Below are 12651 nucleotides of genomic sequence, written 5' to 3'. Positions count from 1 at the left end.
GGACAACTACACCACCCGATGTTACAGGAAGGCCATAAAGATCATCAAGGACATCAACCACCCGAACCACTGCCTGTTCACCCCGCTATCATCCAGAAGGCGAGGTCAGTACAGGTGCATCAAAGCTGGGACTGAGAGACTGAAAAACAGCTTCTATCTCAAGGCTATCAGACTGTTAAACAGCCACCATTGAGTGGCTGCTGCCAACACTCTGTCATTGACACTGACCCAACTCCAGCCACTTTAATAATGGGAATTGATGGGAAATGATGTAAATATATCACTAGCCACTTTAAACAATGCTACCTTATATAATGTTACTTACCCTACATTATTCATCTCATATGCATACTGTACTCTACATCATCGACTACATCCTTATGTAATACATGTATCACTAGCCACTTTAACTATGCCACTTTGTTTACTTTGTCTACATACTCATCTCATATGTATATACTGTACTCGATACCATCTACTGTATGCTGCTCTGTACCATCACTCACTCATATATCCTTATGTACATATTCTTTATCCCCTTACACTGTGTATAAGACAGTAGTTTTAGAATTGTTAGTTAGATTACTTGTTGGTTATCACTGCATTGTCGGAACTAGAAGCACAAGCATTTCGCTACACTCGCATTAACATCTGCTAACCATGTGTATGTGACAAATAAAATTTGATTTGATTTGATTTATCCTCTCTAGGTGGAATGGGCCTCGTGTAAAGAGTCTCATATTAGCTCTGTATCACAGTCCTATTAAGAGCTTTGTGTTACACTATCTCCTTTCTCCAGTCCCCCGTACTGTAAGCCTGAGCCCTGAGGGACAGGGCCTGATTGGTGGAGTGCTGCAGAGATGTTAGTCCTGCTGGAAGTTTCTCCCATCTCCACAGAGGAATTCTAGAGCTCTGTCAGAGTGACCATTGGGTTCTTTGTCACCTCCTTGACCAAGGCCCTTCTGCCCCGATTGCTCAGTTTGGCTGGCGGCCAGCTCTGGGAAGAGTTTTTGTGGTTCCAAACGTCTTACATTTAAGACTGATGGAGGACACTGTGTTCTTGGGGACCTTCAATGCTGCAGACATTTTTTGGTACCCTTCCCCAGATCTGTGCCTCGAACACAATCCTGTCTCTTAGCTTTACGGACAATTCCTTCAACTTCGTGGTCTGGTTTTTGGTCTTAAATGCACTGTCAACTGTGGGACCTTATATAGATAGGTGTGTGCCTTTCCAAATCATGTCCAATCAATTGAATTTACCACAAGTGGACTACAATCAAGTTGTAGAAACATCTCAAGGTTGATCAATGGAAACAGGATGCACCTGAGCTCAATTTCGAGTCTCATAGGAAGGGGTCTGAATATTTATTTGCAATAAATTTCCCCAAAATTCTATAACCCTGTTTTAGCTTTGTCAATATGGGGTATTGTGTGTAGATTTCTGAGGATTTGTATTTATTTAATCCTTTGTAGAATAAGGCTGTATCGTAACAAAATGTGGAAAAAGTGAGGGGGTCTGATGTGAAATGGCTATCTAGTTAGTGGTGGTGCGCACAAATAGCGTTTCAATCGGTGACATCACTTGCTCCGAGACCTTGAAATAGTGGTTCCCCTTGCTCTGCAAGGGCCGCGGCTTTTGTGGAGCGATGGGTAACGATGCTTCGTGGGTGACTGTTGTCTGTGTGCAGAGGGTCCCTGGTTTGGGCGACGGGACGGACTAAAGTTTTACTGTTATATTGATGCTGTTGACCCGGATCACTGGTTGCTGCGGAAAAAAGAGAAGGTCAAAAAGGGGGTTGAGTGTAACTGATGTGAAATGGCTAGCTAGTTAGCTGTGGTGCGAGCTAATAGCGTTTCAATCAGTGACGTCACTCGCTCTGAGACCTTGAAGTAGTGGTTCCTTTTGCTCTGCAAGGTCCGTGGCTTTTGTGGTGCGATGGGTAGCAATGCTTCATGTGTGACTGTGGTTGATGTGTGCAGAGGGTCCCTGGTTCGAGCCCAGGTTGGGGTGAGGAGAGGGACGGAAGCTATACTGTTACAAAGGCACTGTATGTCAACGAATTGTTGAGGGCTCTAAGTCAAATCTTTACTGTTTGCTGATGATCTGCAGCTTCAGTTCCCAACCAAGGAGGGCCTACAGCAGCACCTAGATCTGTCCCCATCCAAGGAGGGCCTACAGCAGCACCTAGATCTGTCCCCAACCAAGGAGGGCCTACAGCAGCACCTAGATCTGTTCCCAACCAATGAGGGCCTACAGCAGCACCTAGATCTGTTCCCAACCAAGGAGGGCCTACAGCAGCACCTAGATCTGTCCCCATCCAAGGAGGGCCTACAGCAGCACCTAGATCTGTCCCCATCCAAGGAGGGCCTAAAGCAGCACCTAGATCTGTCCCCAACCAAGGAGGGCCTACAGCAGCACCTAGATCTGTTCCCAACCAATGAGGGCCTACAGCCTAGCAGCACTAGATCTGTCCCCAACCAAGGAGATCTGTTCCCAACCAATGAGGGCCTACAGCAGCACCTAGATCTGTCCCCAACCAAGGAGGGCCTACAGCAGCACCTAGATCTGTTCCCAACCAAGGAGGGCCTACAGCAGCACCTAGATCTGTCCCCAACAAAGGAGCAGCACCTAGATCTGTTCCCAACCAATGAGGGCAGCAGCACCTAGATCTGTCTACACAGCACCTAGATCTGTCCCCAACCAAGGAGGGCCTACAGACACCTAGATTTGGCCTTGACAGTTAATCAGTTAATCTCAGTGAGACAAAAATAATGGTGTTCCAAAAAAAGCTCCATTTGCCAGGACCACAAATACAAATTCCACCTACAAACTGTTGCCCTAGAGTACACAATAAACTATACTTACCTCGGCTGAAACATCAGCAACACAGGTAACTTTCACAAAGCTGTGAATGATCTGAGCATAACGTTTGACATCCCAATTAGGATCTGGCTAAAAAATACTTAAAACAGTTATAAAAACCATTGCCCTCTGTGGTTGTGAGGTCTGGGGTCCACTCACCAACCAAAAATTCACAAAATGTGACAAACACCAAATTGAGACGGCATGTAGCATTCTGCAATAACGTTCTATGTGTAACAATGTAAAACACCAGATATTGCATGCAGAGCATAATTAGGACGATTCCCGCTCTTGATCAAAATCCAGAAAGGGAAGCCATTTTCAAACCTTCCATGACAAATCCCTTACCGAATTGAGAGATTAACCTGGAGAAGAGTCCCCTCAGCCAGGTCGTCTACAAACACCAACAGACCACATAGAGCCCCAGGACAGCAACACAATTCGACCCATTCAAATCAGGAGAAAACAAACAAGATAATTACTTGACACATTGGAAAGAATCAACAAAAGAACAGAGCAAACTGGAATGTTATTTGGCCCTGAACAGAGAATACACAGTGACAGAATACCTGACTACTGTGACTGACCCAAAATTAAGAAAATCTTTGACTATGTACAGACTCCGTAAACATGTCCTTGTTAGCAAGAGAGGCCACCGTAGGCAGAGCAGCAGTGTGCCCACTGCTGACAAAATGAGGTGGAAACGGAGCTGCACTTCTGAACCTGCTGCCAAATGTATGACCATATCAAAGACACTTTATTCCCTCGGATTACACAGACCCACAAAGAATTAGAAAAAACAAAATCAAATGTTTCATAAACTCCCATATTTATTAGGTGAAATACCACAGTGTGCCACCACAGCAGCAATATTTGTGACCTGTTGCCACAAGAAAAGGGTAACCAGTGGAGCATAAACACCATTGTAAATACAACCTATATTTATGTTTTATTATTATCCCTTTTGTACTTAAACTATTTGCACATTGTTACAAAACTGTACATAGCCAATGATATAACATTTGAAATGTCTATATTATGTTAACTTTTGTGAGTGTAATATTTTTTCTTAATTTCTATTATTTTGTTTACAATCTATTTCACTTGCTTTGGCAATGTAAACATATTTTCCCACATGTCGATAAAGCCCTTTGAACTGAATTGAATTGAGAGAAAGAGAGAGACGTCAATCTAACGCACTAGCTCACTTAATTAACCCTTTCTGTCCTCCCTCCCTGACGGAAATTCCACAATCAACGACTGCTGTTGTGCCACAGTCTAACATGGTTAACAGTGATGGGAAATGGTACAACTCAGTCCAGTCTGACAGAGGGTTATTTAGTTTTTTTTAGGGGTTTAATGTTGACTGTTCTCCACAATGACGATGGAGGAGAAATGCATCATGGGAAATGCCTATGAATCCTGGTGAGTTAAGGTAAGCCACAGTCCAGAACAGAGACACGAGCAAACACAACCATGCCTGAGAGGATGTCTCCATTTAGGAGCTTAAGTCCCTAGTGGCCTTCATATTATGGAGGGATGTGGGAAGCATCATGGGAAATGTAGTCTGAAAAATGAAAATACTTATCAGGCTAGTTGCCTGATGGTCACTCTGACAGAGCTCCGGAGTTCTTCTGTGGAGATGGGAGAACCTTCCAGAAGGACAACCATCTCTGCAGCACTCCACCAATCAGGCCTTTATGGTAGAGTGGCCAGACGGAAGCCACTCAGTAAAAGGCACAAGACAGCCCGCTTGGAGTTTACAAAAAGCCACCTAAATACTCTGACCATGAGAAACAAGATTTTCTGGTCTGATGAAACCAAGATTTGACCTGAATGCCAAGCGTCACATCTGGAGGGAACCTGGCACTATCCCTACGGTGAAGCATGGTGGTGGCACCATCATGCTGTGTTGATGTTTTTCAGCAGCAGGTACTGGGAGACTAGTCAGGATCGAGACAAAGTTGAGCAGAGCAAAGTACAGAGAGAAACTTGATGAAAACCTGCTCCAGGCCAAACGGTTCAACATTCTGCAGAGAAGAATGGGAGAAAGTCTCCAAATACAGGTGTGCCAAGCTTGTAGCGTCATACCAAAGAGGACTCCAGGCTATCATCATTGCCTAAAGTGCTTCAACAAAGCACTGAGTAAAGGGTCTGAATACTTATGTAAATGTGATATTTCTGTATTTTTTATTATCAAAATGTCTACAAATCTGTTTTTGCTTTGTCATTATGGGGTATTGTGTGTTGATTGAGGAGGGAAAAACACAACTGAATCAAATTTAAAAGAGCTCTAACTAACAAAATTGTGGAATAATCAAGGGTTCCTGAGAGGCGCAGCCGTCGAAGGCACTGCATCGCAGTGCTAGAGGCATCATTACAGATTTGGGTTTGATCCCGGGCTGTATCAATACTGCCCGTGATCGGGAGTCCCATAGGGCTGCACACAATTTGCCCAGAGTTGTCCGGGTAAGGGGAAGGTTTGGCCGTGGTAGGCTGTCATTACAAATAAGAATTTATCTTAACTGACTTACCTTAAATAAAGGTTAAAAAAAAACAATAAAATATACTTTCCGAAGGCAATGTAAGCGTTGAAAAGGTTGGGGCTCAAGCTGGATCCCTGTCTCACCCCCTGGCCCTGAGAAAAGAAACATTTTTTTCCCCAATTTGATTGTTGTTTGTGTACATGTATCTTATAATGTTCCCCCCCAATACCGCTTTGCATCAAATTGTATACTCTCATGCCAAATTGAGTGAAAAGCTTTGTTGAAATCAACAAAACATGACTTTGCTTTTGTTTTGTTTGTTCATGGTGAATACGTGGTCTGTCATACGGTAATTTGACATTTGCTTAGTACATACTCTCGCTCTCTCAATTCATGAGGCTTTATTGGCATGGGAGTGATATGTTAACATTGCCAAAGCAAGTGAAGTAGATAATAAAAAATAAAAATGAACAGTAAACATTACACTCACAGAAGTTCCAAAATAATGAAGACATTTCAAATGGCATATTATGTATATACACTTGAAGTCAGAAGTTTACATACACCTGAGCTAAATACATTTAAACTCGGTTTTTCACCATTTCTGACATTTAATCCTAGTAAAAAGTCCCTGTTTCAGGTTAGTTAGGATCACCACTTTATTTTAAGAATGTGAAATGTCAGAATAATAGTAGAGAGTGATTTATTTCAGCTTTTATTTCTTTCATCACATTCCCAGTGGGTCAGAAGTTTACATACACTCAATTAGTATTTGGTAGCATTGGCTTTAAATTGTTTAACTTGGGTCAAATGTTTTGGGTAGCCTTCCACAAGCTTCCCACAATAAGTTGGGGGAAATTTGCCCCATTCCTCCTGACAGAGCTGGTGTAACTGAATCAGGTTTGTAGGCCTCCTTGCTTGCATACACTTTTCAGTTCTGCCCACAAATCTTCTGTAGGATTGAGGTCAGGGCTTTGTGATGGCCACTCCAATACCTTGACTTTGTTATCCTTAAGCCATTTTGCCACAACTTTGGAAGTACACTTGGGGTCATTGTCCATTTGGAAGACCCATTTGCGACCAAGCTTTAACTGATGTCTTGAGATGTTGCTTCAATATATCTACATAATTTTCCATCCTCATGACGCCATCTATTTTGTGAAGTGCACCAGTCCCTCCTGCAGCAAAGCACCCCCACAACATGATTCTGCCACCCCGTGCTTCACGGTTGGGATGGTGTTCTTCAGCTTGCAAGCCTCCCCATTTCCTCCAAACACAACGATGGTCATTATGGCCAAACATTTCTATTTTTGTTTCATCAGAACAGGGAACATTTCTCCAATAAGTACATCTTTGTCCCCATGTGCAGTTGCAAACCATAGTCTGGCTTTTTTATGGTGGTTTTGGAACAGTGGCTTCTTCCTTGCTGAGCAGCCTTTCAGGTTATGTGGATATAGGTCTCGTTTTACTGTGACTATAGACACTTTTGTACCTGTTTCCTCCATCACAAGGTCCTTTGCTATTGTTCTGGGATTGATTTGCACTTTTCGCACCAAAGTACACTAATCTCTAGGAGACGGAACGCCTCTCCTTCCTGAGTGGTATGATGGCTGCATGGTCCCATGGTGTTTATACTTGCATACTATTGTTTGTACAGATGTTACCGTCAGGCTTTTGGAAATTGCTCCCAAGGATGAACCAGACTTGAGGTCTTGGCTGATTTCTTTTGATTTTCCCATGATGTCAAGCAAAGAGGCACTGAGTGTGAAGGTAGGCATTGAAATACATCCACAGGTTAACCTCCAATTGACTCAAATGCTGTCAATTAGCATCAGAAGCTTCTAAAGCCGTGACATCATTTTCTGGAATTTCAATTTAGTGTATGTAAACGTCTGACCCACTGGAATTGTGATACAGTGAATTATAAATGAAATAATCTGTCTGTAAACAATTGTTGGAAAAATGATTTGTGTCATGCACACAGTAGATGTCCTAACTGACTTGCCAAAACTGTAGTTTGTTAACAAGAAATTTGTGGAGTGGTTGAAAAACTAGTTTTAATGAACCTAAGTGTATTTTTTCTTCTGACTTCAACTGTTTACAGTGTTGTAACAATATGCAAATGATTAAAGTACAAAAGGGAAAATAAATAAACCTAAGTATGGGTTATATTTACAGTGGTGTTTGTTCTTTACGGTTTGACCTTTTCTTGTGGCCACAGGTCACAAATCTTGCTGCTGTGATGCACACTGTGGTATATCACCCAGTAGATATGGGAGTTTATCAAAATTGGGTTTGTTTTCAAATTCTTTGTGGATATGTGTAATCTGAGGGAAATATGTGTCTCTAATATGGCCATACATTTGGCAGGAGGTTAGGAAGTGGAGCTCAGTTTCCACCTCATTTTGTGGGCAATGTGCACATAGTCTGTCTTCTCTTGAGTGCCAGGTCTCCCTACGGCGGCATTTCTCAATAGCAAGGCTATGCTCACTGAGTCTGTACACAGTCCAAGCTTCCCTTAAGTTTGGGTCAGTCACAGTGGTCAGGTATTATGCCACTGTGTACTCTCTGTTTAGGGCCAAATAGCATTCCAGTTTGCTCATTTCTTTTGTGAATTCTTTCCAATGTATCAAGTAATTTTCTTTTATTTTTCTCCTGATTTGGTTGGGGATAATTGTGTTGCTGTCCTGGGGCTCTGTGGGGTCTGTTTGTGTTTGTGAACAGAGCCCCAGGACCAGCTTTCTTAGGGGGCTCTTCTCCAGGTTCATCTCTCTGTAGGTGATGGCTTTGTTATGGAAGGTTTGGGAATCGCGTCCTTTTAGGTGGTTATAGAATTGAATGGCTCTTTTCTGGATTTTGATCATTAGCTTGTATCGGCCTAATTCTGCTCTGCATACATTATTTGGTGTTTTACGCTGTGCACTGAAGATATTTTTGCAAAATTCTGCATGCAGAGTCTCATTTTGGTGTTTTTCCCATTTTGTGAATTCTTGGTTGGTGAGCAGACCTCAGAACCATAAAGGGCAGTGGGTTCTATAACTGATTCAAGTATTTTTTGCCAGATCCTAATTGGTATGTTGAATTTTATGTTCCTTTTGATGGCATAGAAGGCCCTTCTTGCCTTGTCTCTCAGATCGTTCACAGCTTTGTGGAAGTTGCCTGTGACGCTGATGTTGAGGCCGAGGTATGTATAGTTTTTTGTGTGCTTTTGTGCAGTTGTTCCCTGTTATAGCCCTTTCAATCATTCAACCTCCAGCTGTGTACCGCCTCTAGCACTAGCGTCAGCGCACTCTCAAATGTTGTTTTTTTCCATCATTGTAAGTCTGCCACACACACTCTATACTATACGTTTATTAAACATAAGAATGAGTTTTTGTCACAACCCGGCTCGTGGGAAGTGACAATGAGCTCTTATAGGGCCGGGTCACAAATAATAATATAATAATAATCAATAATTTTGCTCTTTATTTTACAAAATAAAGAGCAATTGTGAGTAACTCACCACAGGTTATTGAGAAGGATGTGCTTGAAAGGATGCACATAACTCTGCAATGTTGGGTTGTATTGGAGAGCGTCTGTCTTAAATCATTTTCCACACACAGTCTGTGCCTGTATTTAGTTTTCATGCTAGTGAGGGCCGAGAATCCACTCTCACAATGGTACATGGTTGCAAAAGGTGTCAGTCTTAACAGCGCGATTTGCCAAGGCAGGATCCTCTGAGCGCAGCCCAATCCAGAAATCTGGCCGTGGCTTCTGATTAAATAAAATTTTCACAGAACCACTTGTTGCAATTTCGATGAGGCTCTCTTGTTCAGATATCGGTAAGTGGACTGGAGGCAGGGCATGAAAGGGATAACGAATCCAGTTGTTTGTGTTATCCGTTTTGGGAAAGTACCTGCATAATTGCGCACCCAGCTCACTCAGGTGCTTCGCTATATCACATTTGACATTGTCCGTAAGCTTGAGTACATTTGCACACATAAAATCATACGATGGAAAGACCTGTGTGTTGTCCTTGTTAATGCAGACAGAGAAGAGCTCCAACTTCTTAATCATAGCCTCAATTTTGTACCGCACATTGAATATAGTTGTGGAGAGTCCCTGTAATCCTAGATTCAGATCATTCAGGGGAGAAAAAACATCACCCAGATAGGTCAGTCATTTGAGAAACTCGTCATCATTGCAAGCAGTCAGACAAGTGAAAATTATGGTCAGTAAAGAACATTTTAAGCTCGTCTCCCAATATTTTTTATTTTTTAAGTGTCAATACTTAGCCTCTTGACAACCAGTGCACTTCTGTATGTTCTAAAAGCGTTACATGGTCGCTGCCCATATCATTACATAGTGCAGTAAAGACACGAGAGTTCAGGAGCCTTGCTTTAACAAACTTAACCATTTTCACTGTATTGTCCAAAACGTCTTTCAAGCTGTCAGGCATTCCCTTGGCAGTAAGAGCCTCTTGTGGATTTTTAATTACATTTATTTAACCTTTATTTAGTCAGTTAAGAACACATTCTTATTTACAGTGACGGCCTACCAGGGAATAGTGGGTTAACTGCCTTGTTCATGGGCAAAATGACAGGTTTCGGTTACTGGCCCAACTCTCTAACCACTAGGCTACCTGCTGGCAGTGGTGGATGCTGCAGTGTACCCAAGTGGCGTCGGGAGTAACGGCTGGCACACGCGTTACCACTCCGCTATGTCTCCCTGTCATGATGTTTGCGCCATACCAACATGAGCAGCAGCTACATACCGGACCGTTAGTGGAATTCCCGCGAGAGAGTAACGGTTAATGTGATTGGATGTTCATTATTTGACTAGGCTACCTGTATTTGGCATTGTGTTATATTTTCGCTGAACAGTATATGGTTTAATGTTATTTTTGGCAGTGAAACGAGGCTACTCTGGTGAGAGAAAAAACCTCACCCGTATGTATGTATAGCCCCGTTGGAAAATATAAATGGACTGTTTGAACTTTTTTTTTTTTTTAAGTTATATTTATGTGTGTATGTACTGTATATATATATATATATATATATATAATAAAAAAATGTGAATCACATTTTTATTGTGGATACCCCAGTTTGGTAATACTGTCAGGTCGGCCCAGGTCTAGCAGAATCTGTGCAGAATCTGTGCAGAAGATCTAGGTGCTGCTGTAGGCCCTCCTTGGTTGGGGACAGAAGCACCAGATCATCATCAAACAGTAGACATTTGACTTCAGATTCTAGTATGGTGAGGCTGGGTGCTGCGGACTGTTTTAGTGCCCTCGCCAATTCATTGATATATATGTCAAAGAGGGTGGAGCTTCTGCTGCATCCCTATCTCACCCCACGGCCCTGTGCAAAGAAATGTGTGATTTTTGACAAATTTAACCGTGGATTTGTTGATAGTGTACATGGATTTGATCATTTTGTATTTTTTTCCCCCAACACCGCTTTCCATCAATTTATATAGGAGACGCTCGTGCCAAATTGAGTCAACAAAGCATGAGAAGACTTTGCCTTTGTTTTGGTTTGTTTGTTAGTCACCCTGCACACCCTAATTGACAATGTGGTCTGTCGTACGATAGTTTTGTAAAAAGACAATTTGCTCAGTACATTGTTTTCATTGAGGAAATGTACAAGTCTGCTGTTAATGATAATGCAGAGGATTTTCCCAAGGTTACTGTTGACGCATTTCCAACGGTAGTTATTGGGGTCAAATTTGTCTCCACTTTTGTGGATTGCGGTGATCAGTCCTGGATTCTAAATATTGGGGAAGATGCCAGAGCTAAGGATGATGTTAAAGAGTTCTAGTATAGCCAATTGGAATTTGTTGTCTGTATATTTGATCATTTCATTAAGGATACCATCAACACCACCGGCCTTTTTGGGTTGGAGGGTTTTTATTTTGTACTTTAGTTCATACAATGTAACTGGGAGATTCCAGCGGGTTCTGGTAGTCTTTAATAGTTGATTCTAAGATTTGTATTTGATCCTGTATATGTTTTTACTGTTCTTTGTTATAGAGACAAAAAGACTGGAGAAGTGGTTTAACCATACATCTCCATTTTGGATAAGAAGCTCTTTGTGTTGTTGTTTGTTTAGTGTTTTCCAATTTTTCTGGAAGTGGTTAGAGTCTATGTATTCTTCAATTACATTACTGATTCCTTATGTGCTGTTCCTCTCTTTCTCTCTCGCCCTCTCTCTCTCTCGCCCCCCCCCTCTCTCTCTCTCTCTCTCTCTCTCTCTCTCTCTCTCTCTCTCGCCCCTCTCTCTCTCTCGCCCTGTCTCTCTCTCTCTCTCGCTCGCTCTCTCTCGCTCGCTCTCTCTCTCTCTCGCCCTCTCTCTCTCGCCCTCTCTCTCTCTCTCGCCCTCTCTCTCTCTCTCGCCCTCTCGCCCCCTCTCTCTCGCCCTCTCTCTCTCCCTCTCTCTCGCCCTCTCTCTCTCTCTCTCGCCTCTCTCTCTCTCTCTCTCTCGCCCTCTCTATCTCTCTCGCCCTCTCTCCCTCTCTCTCGCCCTCTCTCTCTCTCTCGCCCTCTCTCTCTCTCTCTCGCCCTCTCTATCTCTCTCGCCCTCTCTCTCTCTCGCCCTCTCTCTCTCTCTCTCGCCCTCTCTATCTCTCTCGCCCTCTCTATCTCTCTCGCCCTCTCTCTCTCTCTCGCCCTCTCTATCTCTCTCGCCCTCGCTCCCTCTCTCGCCCTCTCTATCTCTCTCGCCCTCTCTCTCTCTCTCTCTCTCTCTCTCTCTACACCTAAAATTACACACAAAATCACTGAAGCTGGAGTCTTATATCTCCCTCTCTAACTTTAAGCATCAGCTGTCAGAGCAGCTTGCCGATCACTGTACCTGTACACAGCCAATCTGTAAATAGCACACCCAACTACCTCATCCCCATATTGTTATTTATCCTCTTGCTCTTTTGCACCCCAGTATTTCTACTTGCACATCATCATCTGCACATCTAGCACTCCAGTATTAATGCTAAATTGTAATTACTTCACCTGTATGGCCTATTTATTGCCGACCTCCCTACTCTTCTACATTTGCACACACTTACATACGTTTTTCTATTGTGTTATTGACTGTACGTTTGTTTATGTGTAACTCTGTGTTGTTTTTTTGTCACACTGCTTTGCTTTATCTTGGCCAGGTCGCAGTTGTAAATGAGAACTGGCCTACCTGGTTAAATAAAGGGGAAAAAATAAAATAAATAGTGAACTCCCTGTGCTTCAGCCCTGTAAATACCACACCAACACACCCACACACACTGCTGCAGACTTCTTATATGCTGATAGCCTGGGGGAACCCTCCCATCTCC

The 12651-nt window shown here is 42.8% G+C and overlaps 1 protein-coding gene across 2 annotated transcripts in view; it reads left to right on the top strand.

The window, feature by feature from the left end:
* The window catches only part of LOC115107502 (1-phosphatidylinositol 4,5-bisphosphate phosphodiesterase beta-4), a 177574-nt gene that overhangs the window by 82341 nt on the left and 82582 nt on the right, over positions 1 to 12651 (top strand). The gene's annotated exons all lie outside the window — the stretch shown is intronic.

This window comes from Oncorhynchus nerka, linkage group LG24 (genome assembly GCF_034236695.1).
Source record: "Oncorhynchus nerka isolate Pitt River linkage group LG24, Oner_Uvic_2.0, whole genome shotgun sequence".
In the NCBI taxonomy this organism is placed as follows: Eukaryota; Metazoa; Chordata; class Actinopteri; order Salmoniformes; family Salmonidae; genus Oncorhynchus; species Oncorhynchus nerka.
This window is presented reverse-complemented; position numbering and strand designations above follow the sequence as displayed.